We start from the raw sequence: 21,126 nt of genomic DNA on the forward strand, positions 1-21,126 counted from the left end.
AACAAGATAATTTATGGTTTGTTAAAAAGTTTATGCATAGTCGAATATACAACGACTATTTCAGTTTTCAGTTTTCAGGTTTCAAGTTTATAATTTATACTCATTTAGCTGCTTTGTTTACATACGAAAATAGCCATTAAACCATCGCCATTGCCATCGCCATCGCCATAGAGCTGAGCACGGGTCTGTGCTGTGAGTTGGCAGATAAACTCTGAGGCTAATATTGTTGTACATCTTTGCGGCTTAAAACTTTTCTGGATTTGTTAGTTAACTATGATGTTGCCTAATTACTGCATTTATCTTTTTTTGCTTCTTTTTGATTTCATTATAATGAAATTTCATATTTCCAGACTGAAAATTTTTTTATATTTATATAATAAATGTGCAATGATTCGTTTTAGATACGTATATATGAAAGTTTAATTGGCATTTAATATGTTAATTTAGTATTATTAAAGCTTAAACGTGAAATCGCTCAACAGCCGGTACTACGGCCAGAAGAGTCCTATTGTAACAAATTCACTATTGATTGCACAAAGCCCTTAAAAGCTCCAGAACTAAATCAAGAGAAAAGCTCTTAATCTGTTCTGGTGACAGAAATTCCATAGGAAACAAGTTTCTTCTATGCGTTATTAAAGCTGAGCAGTCACGAAGAATATACATAGTAGTTTCCTCATCTACTTGGCATAACATGATCTGCATTCCGAATTAGCAGATAATCGTAGCTTATGAAAGTGATATTTCAGACCATAATGACCTGTAATGAAAACCGTCATCAACGTTAAATCACATACTGAGAATTTAAGAATGTTTTTGTAGGAGAACGGTTTTATCAGCGCTTTGCATTGTCTAAGTCCTGTGAAGTCTTCCCACTACTCCTGATTTTCCCTCTCCTTGATGATTTGTTTTGTACTGACCCAGTTTAACCCACAAAGGGTTGAGAGGCTGCGAAAGCAGTTTTTGATGCAATTCTGGTTAGCTCATCAGCTTGTTGATTTCCCAAAACTCCACTGTGACTCGGAACCCAGTAAAGGCATACCTTATGCCACGTTAATTTAACTTTAACGAGTAATAATTAATTTAACCAATACCCATATGTCACTTAAATCAAATCTGATCATGCCAAAGAGAATATAGTAAGCCTAACGATAAGTTAAACTGACTCTGATAGATGGAGTGGGTTTAAGGTTTAAACTGACTCCACTGAATGACTAAGTTTAATTAGATCGCTTGAAACAGAACTGATCTTGTCAACAAATATATAGTAACGCTAGGATTGTGTAAAACTGATTATATTAAATGAAAACCTTACGACTACGCTTCTAGTCTCATTCCTTTGGGTCGTTTTGGTAAAATTCATTTTATATTTCAAAAGTAATCAGTAAGCTTTATAAATCAAATTTAATAAAGAATGTAAATTGAAAAAAAAAACACAATTATGTAGAGAAACTTCCACATACAGAACTTTAAAAATGGCTACATCCTAGAGATGGGATATTTTAAGTATGGCAATTAAATTTCTTAAGAAAAAAATTAATTTTCATTTATAATTAGACGAAAAATTACTCCAGCAACTTCAGCTTAGACTATTCTAACCAAAGAAGAAGAAAAGAAGAAGTTCAATTCTAAAAACTTCACGGAAGTACGCACTTTTTTCCTTTAAGTAAGACAAAAATAGGATGTGGAAGTAACTTAAAGAAGCTCACGGAAAGCAAATGAAGTAAGATAAATGGAAGAAAAAAATCTCGAAGATAAATGGAACAAATAGAAAGGCTTTCCAATTGAAAGATAAGTATGAACAAAAAGCAATAGCGTCCATTTGCACGGCTTACGATTAACAGCGAGGACCAAAAACAACAACAAAACAAAAATATGGAAAAATAAGGAAAAAGGATAAAAGGAACTGCAACTTTGGCATAGCAAAGCAACAAACGAAAACAATACAGGAAAGAAAAATAGAAATAAAATAGCGAAGACAAATGCGAAAGTTAAAACAACAAATTTCACAAAACACAAAAACAAAGAAAACAAAGAAAACAACAAAGAAAACATGTGCAAAACTTGCATTTCCGGTATCTACATGTGTACATCCGGCAAATAAACTTTTACAGAAATTATTATAGTAGCACACATATACATACATAAACTTGTGTATATGTATTTATATATGTATGTGTGGAGAAATGCACTCACACACAAACACTGCAACACTAAGTAAATGTTTAGTAAAGTTTTGTGTGCATCCTTCCTGACTGGCAGGACTTTCTTCCGCCCTAAAGCGTTTCATACGCAGACAAACTTGCGTGAACTTAAGAACTACAGTGCGTAAATATACTGTTTTGTATATGTGTATGTGTATACATCTATGGTATGTATGTGTATATGTGTTTGTGCTGAAATTTAATAATGTAGAATTAATTAATTCTGTGTGCAGTAATCCTTATGCTCTATTTTCTAAGATCATTGTAAGTCTGCTGAAACGCTTGCAATACTTATGCCTTCAATGCATGGAAAGGAAAAAATAATCTCAGAATGCCCACAAAGTTGTAGGGAAACGCTGATAAGAAGAAAAAAAAAAGAAGGACCATACTAAGTTAGCAAAAGAAAGGAACGCTTTCATTACTTAACCCTAGTACATGTTACAATATTTGTTTTGCTACTTATCAATACATTATCCTTGCCGCTATTTTTAGTTTTCTTCGCTTCGAGTTTTTATATAAAACAAGTGTACAAAATAGAAACAAACAAAAAAGGAAGAAATGCAATAAGAAAAAAAGGTTAAAAGTCAAACAAAAGGAAAAGATAAACACAATTTGAAAACTGTAAAGAATGTAAAATGTAGAAGAAGTTTGCCATATAAAATTCAAAAAAAATCCAAATACAAATTCAAACACGCATGCATCCTTACATGCACTTACAATAGAGTCCCTTCCCTTCGCCCTTCCCTTTTGGAGCCAGGCTCGCACTTACAGCTGCACAGGTAAATCAAAAGACAAAGTAAAATAAAGTTTAAGCTCTCGTATTGCAGACTGCGTGCGTATGCATAAAGGATACTCGGCCACAATAGTTCCTCGAAAAAGGATGTGCTGTTGCATTGCAGCAGCTGCTTGTGCATAGCAAATGCAACGAAAACGTACCAGAATGAGGACCAAATCCGCACGTTTAGGATTTCTGCCTTTACTTGCTTTGTGAGTGAATTGAACACACTAAAGCAACAACAACAACAACAACTACTACTACAACAACAACAGCAGCAATAATAGAAGTGAAATATATTTCACAAGTTTCGATGCATGCAATACGCTGAGTTATCGGTCCTTTGCTGCTTAACCGTTTTTGTGTAGCGTCCACGTACTCAACTCGAATTGAAATTACTTATACGTAGCGTTGTACGCTGTTCCAAGGATTTTTTTTTATTCAAAACATAAATAGAGAACTTTTTCGCAAATTCGAAGAAATTAAAATCGAATTAAATTCAATTTTTAATAAAATTTTTCATAATAAAAAAAAATTACTTCTTAATCCTTTATATTGAAGTCTACTAAAGCAAGCCTTATAGTCAATTAATCACTTGTTCGGTTTAGAAACCGAATAATTACAGAAATAATCTCTTAGCACACTTTAAATAAACTCCGATGACCATATGTTGAAGCTATTTGAGCCACTGCAATTAAGCACTTTTACTCTTTCTTAACGCGAGGTATTTTTAAAACCCCTCAGTACCCATTGACTGGATTATTGTTTAACACTTCATCAGACTAAGCAATAATTGACCTCAGATCTGCATACCTTCCCGAGTAGCCTGTAAACATTCTGAGATTTGATAACGCGGTGTTGGTAAGTCTGTCAGTTTTCGCAAATAACTTCAGGGCTCTATCCTTTATGTAATTTTTGATGGGATCAATCATATATATAGATATAGATATCATATATATATCGAACATGTGTGGTTCGTTCGTACCGCGGCTCGTACCGCAAGAGAAGCCTACTTGATCAACCTTTTGTGGTAGACTTTATAGTAAGCAAATAAAGGGTTGATCATGTCTGCAATGGAAGAATGACATAGCCCATGACGTTTACAAGGTAAGAGAGCTCAATTGAATGACTTCGGCTAAAGATTTATTTCGCAAGAGATACGGTTTTTGTCCATTTTGTCTTTGTGAGCAAAATAAAAAGACTAGCCCAATATTAGATATCCCTCACAAACAGCCATATATTTTCGTAGCATTTTTTCCACCCTCAACAAGTTTTAGACTTTCGACTATGGAAGTCTACGAGTAAATGGGGCTGGTGAACAATAATCTAAATATAAAAATAATCACCTCAAACAGTATCCAGTAAAAATTAAGAAATACTAGATCGTAACTTTGATTTAAATATAATATTAATTTTATACATATAATTTTTCTCTAACGTATCTATCGACACTATTAGGCCATGATTGTTAGTACGTTGAGATGCAAGTCTTAAATAAGGAAGAAGATATTTTTGTATACCAAATATTTCTTTAGTTTTTTAAATTTGAAATTTTCATTTTCTTATGAAATTTTTATGAAGGAAAGTGACTAAAGAAAGTAAGTATTAATTTTCAATTCCATTAAAATACATTTTAATGGAAATACAAATTTTCTTTTGCTTTATTAAAACTGTGAAGAAGAGAACAAAACTATCACTTATTCTTTTTATTATTATTATTATTGTTTTATTGTGTCATTTTTCCACTTCATTTTTGGTCAAAAGGTAAAAATTTTTTTCTTAATGAGTTACAATTCACAGATTAAGTATCAGTGTTCAAAATTCTTGTTATTTTCAAAACAATGGATTCAAAACCATTTCGTGTGTTAATTTATCATTGCTTCTTGATAAAAAAATATACTGTACAAGCTCAGCAATGGCTTTAAAAGTGTTATTCGGCTCCATCGAAAAGAACCATTTGTTATTGGTTTGCTGAATTCAAACGTGGTCGTACAGACACCGATGATGGTGAACGTTGTGGTCGTCCAATTGAGGTGGTTACTCCAGAACATATCAAAAAAGTCCAGAAATTGGTTATATCTGATCGTAAATTGAAATTGCATGAGATAGCTAAGACCGTAAAGATATCAAAAGGCAGTGTGTTTACAATTATGCATGAACATTTGATCATGAGAAAGCTCTTTTCAAAGTAGGTCCGCACCCATACTCACAGTCGATCAAAAACAACAACCTGCTGATGATTCAGAGCAGTGTTTGGCCATGTTTACACGTAATAAATCAGATTTTTTGCATCGATGTGTGACAATGAATGAAACATGGATTCATCATTTCACTCCGAAATCAAAACGATCAGCATCTAAGTGGACTGCAGCCGGGGAACCGGTGAACCACGTCTGAAGCGTCCAAAGCCACAACGGTCAGCTATGAAGGTTATGGCTTCAGTATTTTGGGATGCAGCTGGGAAGGTTATGGCTTCAGTAATTTGGGATTATATCATTATAATCTTCATTGACTATCTCGAAAAGGGAAAAACCATCAATAGTAGCTAGTACACGGCATTATTGGATCGTTTGAAAGCAGAAATTGTGAAAAACCAATCGCATATGGCGAAGAAAAAAATTTTGTTTCACCAAGACAATGCACTATGTCACAAACTATGGCAAAATTGCACAAATTACACTTCGAATTGTTTCCTCATACACCGTATAGTCCAGATCTAACTCCCAGCGACTACTGGCTATTCACTGTTCTCAAAAAAATGCTCGCCGGTAAGAAATTCATCTCAAATGAAGAAATAATGGCTCAAACTGAAGCCTATTTTGAGGTTTTTAAATTAAACAAATTTAATCCTTCTACAAGCACGGGATCGAGAAGTTAGAGAAACATTGAATTAATTGTATTGTCCTTGAAGGAGTTTATATTGATGAGTAAAATCGATTTTTGGCAGAAAAGATTTGATTTTGTTAGTTAGTCTCACGACTTATTGTGTGACGTGTTATATATCAAAGAAATATCATCCGTATCATGGCGTGCACTGGCAGTTTCTCATCACCCACCTTAAAGAGATCTAGAAACAAGGGAATGCTCTACAACAAAGAAATGTAGTAAGTAAGGAATGGTCTATATCAAAGAGATATTAATTGCAAAAAGATGCAGAGAAAGGCAAAAATGGCTTACTCGAAAGAGATGTAGAGGGAAATGAATCGCCCAACTTGAATAGAAATAGAAAGTAATTAATGGCACATCTCAGGAAAATGTAGAAAGAAGATCAATTTTTTTTTGGTTTTTGTTGTATATTCATAAGACCATTTTATTCTATGATTGCTGTTATCTTCTTTGCATTAATATTTTTTATTTTTTCTTTCCATTTTATTACAAAAATCCGTATTAGATATGGCAATTTTTCTTAAGAATCTGATTATATATTTTTAACTATATGTTTGAAGTCATGAGGACACAAACACATTTTTATATATTAACTCCTCTCAAAAATTTTTTTTGCATTATTATATATGTATGACTATTTTATATATTAGAAGATTCATATATATATAGATTCATATATCAAAATTACTTATTTATAATATATGTTTTTTTAGGGAATATTCTGTCAGTTTCGGCAAATATGATTCAGGATGCAAAAATATACTGTTTATCGGTTAAGCTTCTCCTTCACATCATGTATCTCGGTAAGTATTGAGAATGGAGTTATTTCCTACTGATATAATTATTGTTGGTGCTCATCTCTAGAACCTAGCAGCTCGTTCCCGAATTTGAAGTATTTTAGAACATAATGAACTATAATTTTTTTTTTATTTTTAATATACAATGAAATACATTTTTTTCTTATGTTTTTTTTTATTAATTAAAATCAAGAAAGTCCTTCTTGCAGCATACGATTAATTTTTTAAATCAATTTTATTTAATTTATTATAAAAAATATTACATTTTTCGTGTTTACTTAAGTCGCTGGATAAAGAACTTGCTTTGTATTAAAGTAAGTCATTCCAAAAAATCGTTTGTTGTATTTTTAATACTTAACCCTCAAAAAAAAAAACGAATTAAATATATAAACCCACAACTTCAACAAAAATTGTCTTTCATGCTTAGAATTTCACAAATAAAAATTTCTTTTAATAAAACTGATGATATTAATATTAATAAGAAAAAATACCGGCCGCATGGTAAGGTATTTTCTCATTTTAAAACATAGCCAAAAATTATTAAATAAAAATTCTAAAAAAGTCGCTGGCATAGAAGAAGAATTGAATTTCGAAGAATGCGCGCCGCTTAAAAACATTAGAAAAATGGAATTTAATTTTAATAAAACTCGACCAACCGCAAAGTTTACATTGTAGCCGCGGTCCTCATGTGAATTATGTCATGGCTTGGAATTTATGCCACACAACATTTGTTTATTGTCAAATTTTAAAAATTCTGTCGCAACAGATTTTATTAAATCTTCAAAATCGACAGCTTTTCACCATTGTCCCAAGAAGTGGCCAAGTCCAAGCGCATGAGCACTCCATGAGCAAATGTTTTGAGTGAAATTTTTTGTAATAAATAGAATGCACTCGTTTGACGAACTCAAAACAATTCGACCAATGCGATGTTTCGACATACATGACCTAAGGCAATTTATTTAAAATTGTTTATTCACAAAAAATAATTATAGATATTTAAGGAATAAATTAATATTTAATAATTAAAATAAAAAAAAAAATTAATATATGTGCCTAAAAGTATACTTTAGTAATTATTTTTTATTTGTAAATGTATCAACAGTATTAATTGTTGAGCAGTAAATGGTACAAATTTTGAATATTCAATACTTAAACCAAAATATAGTGCATTATCGACATTCTGAACAATATTTTATTTCTGTCAATTACTTGTTTATTTATTTCAATTTTTTATTCAAACTAATATTATCTTTAATCTTTTAAAAATATGTAATATGAGAATAATCAAAATATTTCAAATATTTACAAGGTAGCATCTTACAAATGAACCAAGAACCTATTGAAGTTCTACAGTACTGGCTAAATTGAGTTCATGAAGTGATAATGCAGTTCCAAATTTCTATAAACAGTCACCTATTCAACAGTACTGGCTAAAATATAAAGCAAAAATACACAAGTAATTAGAAAATTTATAATTTACAATAAATTGTATATAAATTATATGTAGAGAGGTTTCGAAAAGTAGTGAACTACAACAATAAAAAATCTTTTTATATTATTTTAATTAATTTAATTTTTGACAGACCATATAGCTGCTTCGAGTATTGCCAAATACCCATCATCAGTGTTATTGATCTATATAAAATAAGTAATTTAAAAAATTAAATATTTTTTGTTTTTATTTCAATTAATTTTATTTAATTCTTGGAAAATAAATATTAGACACTACAAATTTTTTAATATAATATTTTAGACAGTGTTTTTAATAAATATTTAATGTATAATAATAACTGTACGCGTATATATAATATTTATTTACTTAGTTGGCCATTACAGATGTGAGTCATCATTAGCAGCGTCGAGTAGCCTCTACCAGTCAGCCCGATTAATTGTTTGCTGTCGCCAGTTGGTGGTACTGAGTGTCCCCAAATCGTTGGGCACCAGGTCCTTTCACCAAAGGTCCTTTCCACCTGCGGGTACCAAATCAGACAACTCTCTAGTCGAAGCCGCTAAATTTCGTATATATAATATATGAGGTAAAATGTTTACTTAAGTACTTAAGATTAATTAAAATATATTGAAATATACTAGCATTATTATTACTTAACTAGAAAGTAATTAGCCAGCCGGTACCGGCATAACTTCACTCAAAAAAAAAAATATTTCATAAATTTTTAGTTCAAAACAATCAAATACATTAGTAAACAGTTACCATCGTACATACAGGGTGATCAAACGTATGCTATGTAATTTTTAAACGGTATATTTGTCATTTTTCGTTCCTGATTCTTACGGTTATAAACATTTGTATTAAATTTATTTGACAAATCATCACGAAATCATCATGTACTATTTATATTATTCTGTAGAACAGGGTCTATGCTTGTTATCAATTGAAGTCAAAGTGTGTTAATAGAATAATTGTATATACTATATATATAGTATATACAATATATATATATACATACTATATACTATATATGTTAGAATAATATATAGAATAATTGCACATACTATTTCACATTCGAATTTTCTCCCCTAAGTCATGGTCGCCGTACTAAGGAACCTAAAACTTTCAAATCCCATTTCATTAACTAACGAATAATATAGCTATTTGATGTCCTCGAAGTTTTTATCTGGTGTCCCACTTTGGGAACCCATTTATATTTGATTAAATTTATTTTTGAATTTTTTTGACATAAATCAAAACTGCTTTAATGAAGGCAATGGGAACATATTATTAAATTTATACACTACAAATAAACAAAACGATTATTATATTACTAAATTGATAATAATAATAAATTGATAATTGATTTAACTGCCCGTGTACATAACATGCCTTTATGGTTATGACAAGAGATCGCAAAATTGTCATGACCATTCATCATACGATTATTTGCATAACATGGTCCTAAGTAACTTCGCTAAATGACGTTAATTATATTTCAATACTTTTATCCGATCTGAAAAACTTTTTCCTTTCAATTCAATGTAATAATATATTTGATACTTTATATATTAAACAGATTACGTAGCCCAGACACGTGTACTTATATGTGCTTAATATATATTTTATAACTATAAATAATAAAGCTCACTTACTTACAGAACTGACTATTTTTAAATAGAAATTAAATATTTCAAAAATAATCCTAAAGTTTTAAAGTATTTAAAATCAATTCAACCAGTTTTACGAAATTCATTCAATGTAATAAGCCCGCCAAAGCACGTGAAGTACAAACATACACACACCCAAGTAGTCAGTTATGGACTCACTAAGAATAGCAAAATGGATGGCATAAATTTTACTCATTAATTGGGGAACGTTAAGGCGAAGACATGTTCCGAGTCATATTTTGTTTAAAATTAATCGCTCGGCAAATACTTGAACGTAACGTAGCGGCGAAATCCAACTTAAGCCGACAACTGAACGACGACAAGTGAAAGCCAAAATCAACATAAGAACGCGTATTACAACAACAACACCGGTACCAATGCCAACAACATCGACACCAATACCAATACCAACAACAAAAGCAATAGCAATAGCGTCAAACCCAATACCGAATAATAAGAACAAAGTGTTAATTAGGCACTTAATCGGCAATCGTAACGCTCCTAAGTAATGCATTAACAAACGATTTAGGCACATCGAAGATAAGGACACACTTCGCCCATGACAAGCGGCAACAGTAGCGATTAGTGATGAGTTTGTGAAGATTTCCACTTAATGCAAGCGATTGATTGAAGTGCTTCAGTGGAGAGTCGCATGCTTGGACATTGTTAATAATCGTGAATTGTACACTTAAGGCGCTTAAGGACTGCTTAAGTGGAACCGAGTCGTTGGGTGGCTGTGTTGATGTACCAGAATTGATGTACGGTAAATGATAAGGAATTTAAGTTGAACTCTTGAACTATGGAAATAGAAAAATGTATCTCAAGAAATTCATATTTTGTTGTCGCCTAAGAACACGCGAATTCTATTTAAAGTCAACACTTCTCATTATCGAATTTAATACGTTTTTAGGTGCCAAATGACGTCAACACTCTAATTTTAAAGTGTTAATTTTCTATCATTTAATCATTTTATTTTTATTAACTATGCGGACTTTAATAAAAATTTCCATTTAGTCTAAATTTATTATAATCTTTTTTCCACTCGAAACTATTTTTAGGTATATTTTTAAATATAATTTCGTATCTTGAAGATAGAAAAAAAAACATTGTTGATACAATTTGAGTTGGAAGATCGTTAGCACTGCCGTCCTAATTGAAGTGACAATTTTTTCAATAAATTTTTTATTGTTCATGATTTTTATTTATATTTACATTTTGTTTAATTTATTGACACTTATCGATAATAAAGAAATAATTTTTTTCTTTTATTGTTTAATATTCTAAAGAAAAATTTAGCTTGGGAATTTTTTAAAAATTACTGAAATTCTTCTGTAATATTTAACATAATAATTTCTTAAGGAAATATGTGTAATATAATTAATTCTATTAGTTTAAATTATGTATCATATGAATGGTAAAACACGTACATATAATAGGGGGCCAGATTATACTAAATGCATTCACTATCTCTGAAGCATCCAGGGGGATTAGGGATATATTTCCACTTGAAAATATAATCTATAGATAATGCAATGCAAAAACACTGCCAAAATTAATATGTTTTAATACGAGTACATACTCTCCTTCCCTCGGAGGTCTTAAATTCCCGAAAAAACGTCAATTAAAGAAAGTAGAAAAATATCTACTCACCTTTCATTTCAACCAATCAGCACTTCTCCATATTCTGGCTATGCTTCCGTTCACAAGGCTTGCCAAAACCCCTGAGGAAGTTAGTACCAGTTAAAAGTAATAATTATCTGAAAAAAATTTAAATTTAACTGGTACTAATTTCATCAGGACTTCATCAATTTTAATAAACCATGCATTCTACCAGATTTTTTTATCTGACGAAAATGTTTTTGAATTACTTGACAAATTCCAGGTGTTCACAATAGAGCAGGGTTTTATAAGTTAGTTCTTGCTTCTCATATGGGCGAGAAAATTTAATTGTTATGGGGGACAATCGGAAATAAACTCTGTTAAATTGAAGTAAAGTGTAATCTAATCTGATAGCTTGTAAGGAAGGAAATAAGGATAAAATTTGAAATGTAGAAACTTTTAAAGATAATTCATTTTAAGATATATTTTTACTTAGTTATCACCTAGGTTTTCCTAAGTTTTCCAGAGGTTGTACAATCAACAAACCAGATCATGAAATCTAAATTGTCTACTTATAGAAGTTGCTTAGTTATTATAGGATTAAGAAGAAGTCATTAATCGTTAAAAAAGAGAGAATACTTCAAGTTATCCGAAAGGTCCATGTATATGTTACGTAGTAGTGGAGGCAAAGTCATTTTTTAAGGTCATTAGAGTGGGACACTATGCTCTTAATAATATTTCCTTTTTATGAGATGATACAACATATTAAACTACAGTAAGAGAAATATAGAGAAAAGAGAAATAAAATAGAAAAAAATATAGACTATAGAAAAAGAAGTGAAAAGATTTATTAAAGGAAGTCTATTGTCCATACAAATGGAGCTGTACAATTAACAGTAGTAAGAGCATTTTTTGAGGAAATAGTTGAAGTCATTGATCTAGGCGGAAAAACAAACAAAAGTTTTGATTTTGGAAACAAATTAGCCAAATGTAGAGATATAGTCCAATGTATTTAAAAAAGTTACAGAAAATTGTATTTCAGAGTTCTTCAGTAAATGCTAATTAAACAAAGACAGCTAATATACAATAGGATATAAAATCTTTCACTGTAATACGATAACACTAAATGTCTTGTGTGGTTTGGATTACTAATTTGGCAACTAAAGAATATATTGAACCTCTATGTGTCATAAAAAATAGAGAATTTAATAGTTATAAATGTTTTTTTTGGTAAATAGAAATATATGAATTGAAACGGTGTGAAAAAAGGATGTAAGTATTTATAGTAATATTTATGCAATTACCAATAAGAATAATAATAATAATCAATAATAAATTAAATTTTATTTAAATCTATTTATCTAGATTTATGTAGATAAATCTATAGCTTTATCATCGTCTATCAATCGTCCACAAATCGCTTTATATAGATTACTTCACTATTACTAACAAATCCACTTCTTCACTGACCATTCCTTCAATGGTATGGCAACAAAAGTGGATTTTCTGGATCTCCTTAAGTTTATCTAAAAAAATGACTACAAAAATAATATTTCCAGTTTTAATAACTGTTAAAGAAATTCGTTTTCCCAATCGATTTTTAGCATATAACAATGTATCAGAAGGCGTCATCTTAAGCTAACTTAACCTCAACTCAATATCTCTCACAAAATGTAAAAAAAAAATTTTCTATAAATGGACTTTTCTGATAATTAGTCATCATAACACTTGATTGCACGATAATTGATTTCACTCATAGATGCGGTATGATACCTTAATGAAGCGAAAATGTTCAATTTCTGAGTTGAAAATGAATAGTTCTTGAACATCTTTAAAAGACTAAACCCTATTTCGAACTGTGAACTCAACCAACAGATTTTCCCATAGACCACTGATGATGGGTATTCGGCAATATCCAAAACAGCTGTATGATTATCTCATCTTCATTTGAAAATTTTATATATTATTTAATATTTGAAGGTCTTACTCCAGTACTTTTCTCTCATGCACTCTCATCCTGTTCTGACAAATAACCAAGAAACCAAACACAGACAGCAACGTTGAAATATGAAATATAATTAAATGTAAAATAATATAATTATATAATAAATATAAATTCTAAGTATTTTAGATATAAAATTGTTTATTTTCCAAACAAATCTTCGAACAAATTCTGTTAAGTCTTCAAAGCCCTATGATATATTCGTAATGTCTGCAGTTAAATTTATGAACTGTATTTTCGGCTGACATTAGAAAGCACAGATATGAAAATAGCAATAAATAAGTACTGGAACGCTCTCCGACACTTGAGTCAGCTTACAATTAAATCATAAAATACTTTGAATTCAACCATTGGCATTAAATTGGGAAATATTAGATAATGCGCTCTACGTTTGGTATCGAATCTTATCTATTGTATGCGATATCGGTAGAAGCTTACGTATTAAAAATTGTACAGTTGAAGTGTTTGGTATTTGATAAAAAGTCTGAACGATTGAATAGTTTTTGAATTTGTCATATTAAAAACCAATTGCCATAAATCCTTTTATTTTATGTTGGAACATTTGAAGAGGTTTTATAAAAAATCTTAAATAATTATCAAAAAAAAATTTATGAGTACATGAGAAATTATTCCAATTAGTTATTTATACCCCAACTTATTTTTAATTACAGTCTAAGCGAAGTAAATATGGAGAATATTGTTATAATGCACCACAACTCAGGTGGTCTATTCTGCTGAAACATGTAGGTCCAGTATAATATATATCACTTATAATAAATTTCACTAAGTTAGCCATACACCGAGTACCGAAATTAGCACTAATAGTACCCTGTATTTACATCAAAACACATAAAATTTTCATACTTAACTGAAAGGACATTCTCCGGATTAAATTGAAAGTTAACTACATAGCTATAGCGAAACCTATTACCTTATTACACCACGAAGTGATTTATGGACTTAAGAATAATTGTGCTTCAAAATGTTGAGTTTGGAACACTAAATAAATTATTAATAAATAAATAAATTACGATGTACCTACAAGCTTCATAACGTAATACACTCTTTCCTCATTACAAGGACGCTATGACTTAGTGCCTGTCTTGTAAACAAACGATCATGAATTAGAGTCTTGTCGTAGCCTGAGTTGTTTATAATGACACTATTTTAATCTTGTCATTTAATATTCTTGTACATCTCTGAATCAGAACTACTTGTAGAAATATTTTTTTAATTTTGGCCCTGAGCCCTACTGAGTCCTACTCAGTTACGCCACTCCTGTTTCTATATTAGTGAAACCTTGCAGATCTTTTAGGGCAAATATAGTCTTATTAAAGTTTTATTTAATTTTTACTGTTTACTTGAATTGTACGTCTTACATTTTATACATTTAATACTGGTGTGACTTACTTATATACAAGGTTTATGAAATTTCCCACCTTTTTCACTACTCACATTCTTTCTGTTTGTTGAAATTGTTTTCCTTGCTCTCTGATTTAGAGAAATATAAATTGCTCATTTTAAAACCTAATGATCTCACTTCTTTTAATCTTGATTTCTAAAATAGCGTTCTTTAGTATAAATAGAGCGAATTCCAATCACGTTTCACTAGAGAAGCTTTAAGGCTCAGTTAACCCTCAGTTAGTCAGTACGTGTTGTAAAAACTTAAGCGAACTATAACCAAAGCGATATGCACAACCAACCACACCTGTGTATTTCGTTTTGACTTAAGTTCTTACGGTACGTACCAACTAACTGAGCCTTTAGATAGATTGGAGTCTGACGCTATGGTTTAGAAATAAAGTAACATTAGACCCATACACACCATGTAGAGTACATATTTTATTATCTGAACAATGCGAAATTGCTTAGCGATGTAAGTTTTTCCGTCTATTTTTTCGTCTATTTTTTAGTCTACTGATTTGTCTATACAGAAATCTATTTGGTTATTGGTTATAGTAATTTTTTTAAACTTTTAAGCAAATGAAAGAAGTCAATGAAACCATAATGGATTGTGACTATGCAAAATAAGTGTAAAAAGTGAGTTTTTATTTTCTTTGTGGATTTGCTGGCAAACTTAAAGCTTACATTGAAATTTTTATTTTAATATTTAAATTTATTCCATGGCTTGGAAGGTGTGTTCATGATTTCTTATTTTTATTTTTACACTTACTTTTTTTTGTGTAATTACAAACATTCATGAGCAAAACTGATTGATGTCATCATATGCCAATGGATTTTATTACAGTCAGCTATTTTGAACAACCTTTACAACCATAATTTTAGTCAATATAGTCTATTTTTAATCTATTTAAGACTCTATCTTAAAGTTAGAAATTGTTACATGAAAAATACTAACTATGAGACCAAGCATCATTAACTACTTGCTACATGGAATATGTGATGCTGTGTAGGAAGATTAATCAATATCGTTGAAGTAATGGGGATTGGAAAGATTTAGTGGAAAGAGCTGGACGAAAATGTGTGGGAAGTTCCGGGATGTACCTACAAAAGGGGAAGATTGGTAATCTGGTGCTTATCCAGTCTTTTCTTATTAGCAATAGAGTGGAGAATTCGAATATAGTGATGGTGGCCATTGGATTTGCATCTTTAATTAACACAGTAATGATGAAAGATTTTCCATTGAAGAGCGTACAAACATTCTTTTTGAGCCAAACTTATACCGGAGCACTTTGTTCTTATGTTTTCCCCTATTTTTATTCGGCATGAATAATTGAAACCATTGCTTTATATAAAGCCTATTACTAACATCCATTTCGCATGAAAAACTTTTATAAAACAGTGTAAAAATATTTTTAATAATGTCCAAAATTTTTGGATAATTTTTTTATATGAAATTGCATGAAAATTTTTGTGTTCATAGGAAATAATATTTCTAAGTTAAAATTCTCCTATAGCCTATATAGTTGGCAAACCGCTATTTATATTGCTTCAATCCCAGTACTAAGATATTTTGGTATTATTTTATTTCATTTTTTTTTTTATTTTAGTACTAATTTTATTTCGCACTAGAAATTAATATAAAAATCAATATAAAAAGAATGATCCTAAAATTGTTATTTTAAAAAATGTAGAATTTTTTTCTGTCAATTTTTCGTACGAAATGGATGTTAGTTCTAAATTTCAAATAGATCAGGTCAGGTGATTTCTTACAACACAACTTTATAGGTCTTTATGGTAGTCATGATAATTTGTTAGTATTGCACGTTTATTAGAAGTAGTACGTGTAGCCGCGATAAAATCACCTATAGTCTAAATCGGGGCTGTTCACACCAGATACGATCGCAGGCCAATGCAAATCACTGTACAGATTGGAGTACCCTTGTTATTATAAATTCATTACATATAACATTATAAATACGGTTATAATGTTAAATTTAGTTTTATTTATTTATCAATTTAAATTCATTTATTTGGTATACCATAAAAATAAAATAATGTGATTTTACCAGACTGGGCCCTGTTTGTATAATTGTAGTAGATTAAAAACATGTCGCGGGTCGCATAAACATTAGCCGCGGGTCGCCTAAACATTAACATCTGGCCCGCGGGTCGTACTTTCGACAGCCCTGGTCTAAACAGTTGGCAAATTGATTGCTGATATTACTATTGTTTAAAGCCTTGTACTGCTATTCATTTCTTGAGAAAAATTGACATAAAATTTCACATCAAAAAATGATCCAAAAAATTTTTGACATTTTAGAACATATTTTTTATATGGTATTTTCTATCAAATTCTCGTGCAAAATGGGTGTTCGCGTACTAAGCTAAACTGAAAATTATTATTAATAGAAAAAATACCATTAAGTGCATAAAATTCTTATACAATCTAAGTACAATTGCTTAGTCGCACATAATTTAGTATTTAACAATATAATTTATTTTTAAATATTTTAGCACAAAATGGTTTTGAAATTCACAAGGGACGACTGCCAAAAATACTTTTATTCTAAAATATTTCTAAATGCCACCCGCCTATAATAGATTTATTAATGAGTGTTTGTTGATCGTCACCTTTCACTCATTTAGAGTCAAACAGAAAAAATAAAAAAAAAAACAAATTCCCTTATCTCCCATTGCACCAAGAAACGTAAACAAAAGCCTTCTTTTCATTTTCAAGCTCCATCCACTTTACTTACCATGAAACACAATACAAATTTCCACTACGTGGTTAGTAGCTGTCAATAAAGAAGAACAAGCGCAAAATACAACAAAAACTTAGCCGCCCATGATCAGCAAAGCAATAAGTGGTGCATGGTAGATTGAGTAAATTATGTTGATAAAGTCAAAACAAAAAAAGAAAAAAGTTTTTTTATGACAACAAAACCCAATGTATAGGGTAAACTGCTCTTTTCTGCAAAACACAAACGCACACACAAACAAATGTTTAGTGTAGAGAAACGTGCACACAATTCGTTTTGTCTCGTTTTGTAGTATGAAGTTTTTTCTTTTTTCTTTTTGTTGTTTTTGTTTTTTGTTTTATGTAAAGTGGAGTGCGTCCGTCACTCAGATCGGTTTTATATTGGCTCGTGTGAGTGAGTGATATTTATATTTTCGCTTAAAACGTGCAACAAAAAGGAACTGTAAATTATTATTGTGAGAAATGTGTAAGCGGTAACAACTTGTCTGGCTGAATTTCTAGTTTACGTGTTTCATATATTGTGCTGCTTCTTCTTCTTCAAGCAATTCTTAAAAACTATTTGTTGTTGTTGCATGCCGTCCGTCGTGTTATAAAGTAAAGTGAAGAATTTATTTTCTTTGTAGAATTGCTTGTTGAATTTAAAGAAAAAAAATTTATTTAAAATTATGAACAATTTCTGTTAAAGGTAAAAAATTTACATACAAACATTTTGACTATGAATTATTGTTTGTAAAAGTACATACATACATACGTGTATGTGTTGAGTATGTTTTGTATATTTTGGCAAGTAATTTAAATGTTGTACCGCAAAAGAAATAAATTTGCTTGTTGTTATGAAGAAATTTTTAGTTTAGTTGCCAAAAACAGAAAAAATATATACATTTTGTGTTTAAGTGTTAAAAAAATATACTAAAAATCAATTATTTCATAATAAAAGTACTAAATTAAACAAAAGAAATTGAACAAAACGTAAACAATAAAATATTTTTGTGGTACGTGTTAATTTATGTTAAAAAAACAAAAAAAAAAAATTCGGAGCATATAATCAAGATCACATAAACGAAATAAAAAAAATTAAATTCTTTGGTCAAAATTTCTGCTTACTAAGTATAATTATTACTATTTTATTTTAAATCAGTGCCAAAAAGAATTTTGTTAATGCTTTATATTGTTTTTGTACTGGGCTAAGTAATAAAAAAGGAAAAAAAAATCAAAAAAAAATAAATTAAGCAAAAAAAAATAATTAAAAAAAATGTTTACCGTTTAGTGTCTGTTTAAAATCCTCCTTAAATAACATAAAACTCAAAAAAGAAATGAATAAATAATAAAATAGTGTATTTTTAATTTTTTATTTTTTTCTTTTGCTAATAAAAAAAGCCTTTAAATAAACGAGAACTTGGCAGTTTCTAATCACGAGACTTCAATTAAGCAACAACAATAACAACAAAAACTCATTGAGAGCAACGAGTAAATGCAAGAATCCAATAAGAAATTTTGATATTAGCACGTTTTGCCATTGAAATGATTTGTTTATATTTGTTGTTGTTGTTGTTGCTTGAATGTTGAACTTGTTGTTTGTGCCTTCTTAATGTCAAAGACGACCAGCTTTTTTTTTATTAAATTAGAAAAGAAATTCATTCTTAAGTTCTTGAGAATAAAATATATTTTACATGTGTAATAAAGTAATTATTATATTTCATTGCCAGGTGTCGCGTATAGCTGTTATCTTACTCACTATTTATGTATGCATGTTAAAAAATAGAAATAAAATAAGGAAATTCAAAAGTTCCATTTCTGCATTATTGACTTTGTTGTGTTTTGTTTTGTTTTCTCTGTGTGCCATCGAAACGTGAATCATACACAAACCACGCTTTGCCGCTTTGTTCAGCCAACTGTTGTGTTAAAAGGAAAAGGGTAAGTTCTGCTCATTTTTATTTATCTTGTGGTACAGTGGTGAACGTATGCTTAAGTTATAAAATCAACATAATACATACATATTTATGTAGATCGTGTGCGAGTTCGAGTATTTTGATGGTAAGTTGAGGGACATAGTAAAATATGTCGGCATGGAAGTGAATATGAGTAATTACTAGAATTTCGAGTAGGGTAAATTAGATAAAAATTAGAGTAAATTAGGTATTGCATTGTGAAAATTTTATAAGATGTTTAATAAATAAATAAATAAATTTGAAAACTTTTAACGAAACATAACAAATAAGTGCAATAAATAATTAATTTTAACTAAATTTACTCGAACTCGCACACGACCTATGTAAGCATTTTATGAAAATTTACAAAAATAAATTTTTTATCAACATTATCATACATAATTATTAATATAAAAATATATTAACTAAACACTTATAATTTTAAATAGTTCAATAGTTACATAGTTTTATGAAAAATTATAAAAAAAAATTTAATATCAACATTATCATACATAATTATTAATATAAAAATATATTAAATAAACACTTAAAATCTTAAATAGTTCTCGCGCACATCATACGATCGCGGCATCATAAAATTGTCATTAATTTTTTATTACAAATCCCACTGTAAGCGTCGAATATAGAAAACAAAAAAAAAATAACAATAGATGTATAATACAAAATTTATATATATAAATAAGTAAATAAAAATATATATATATATTATATATAAACTAATTTTTCGACACGTTTTGCTAATCATCACATCAGAATCATCAGACAACGAAAAGATGACAAATAGTTTTATATATTTATTACAAATTTTTAGTTGTGTCATTAACCAGCAGTAGCCACTGTATTGAACAAACAAAAACAAAAAAAAGTTAAAAAATAATAAAATAACATTTAAGAACTCATTCCACTGTGCCCTTGCGCTGCTACTGCAACATTTATTAATTATCGTTTAGTATTGATAAGGGCATTGCGAATGTTTTCAAAATGTTTTGCTGATTTAGATAAAAAAAAATCTTTTTGTTATTCAATATGTGTTCACTTAAGAAAAAAATATATATATTATTAAGAACAAAAGAATTTCACTCGGGCTTTTTTGAAGTTAAGATACCCTTCACACAGGAAGAGCAAAGTCTATCTTGAAAACTTATGCCACATGTCCATATATAAAAAATGTACATGTATAATTTATATACATATGCATATTAATTTATATAAAAGTAAAATAAATTTTTGAAATAATAAATGTATCTATATAATAAAAATAAAAAAAAAACACTTTAAAACGGTTACACTGACATGGCTTATATTCTTTTTAAAATGATTCAGAGAAAAGATACAGAAATGTATTCTGAGAAAATGGAATTATCTTAAAATATGGAAAGTAAAATTTTTCTTAAGGATGTTTATTCATAATCCGAATTTTCTCCACATATACCAACGCTTAACCCAATCTTCCATACACTTTTCGTAGGCCCGTGAAGGTATGGCTTTTAGATCCTTTAGCGTAATTCTCTTTTATCGATTCAATCGACTCAAAACGCTTACCACGAAGGGGTAATTTGAGTTTCGGGAACAGGAAAAATTCGCACGGATCCAGATCTGGCGAATATGGTGCCTGAGCAATGACAGTGGTGCCGT

The 21,126-nt window shown here is 29.8% G+C and overlaps 1 protein-coding gene and 1 long non-coding RNA gene across 4 annotated transcripts in view; one reads left to right on the top strand and one right to left on the bottom strand.

The window, feature by feature from the left end:
- The window catches only part of LOC119671726, a 76,720-nt gene that overhangs the window by 1,972 nt on the left and 53,622 nt on the right, over positions 1–21,126 (bottom strand). The window lies entirely within an intron of this gene.
- Positions 17,990–21,126, top strand: part of LOC119671723 (anion exchange protein 3-like) — a gene marked incomplete at its 3' end in the record, with an annotated part of 143,813 nt that continues 140,676 nt past the window's right edge. The window contains 2 exon segments of one of the 2 annotated variants that reach the window (XM_038082480.1): positions 17,990–18,227; positions 19,249–19,456. 2 annotated transcript variants of the gene reach the window in all.

This window comes from Teleopsis dalmanni, chromosome 1 (assembly GCF_002237135.1).
Source record: "Teleopsis dalmanni isolate 2A chromosome 1, ASM223713v2, whole genome shotgun sequence".
Lineage (NCBI taxonomy): Eukaryota > Metazoa > Arthropoda > Insecta > Diptera > Diopsidae > Teleopsis > Teleopsis dalmanni.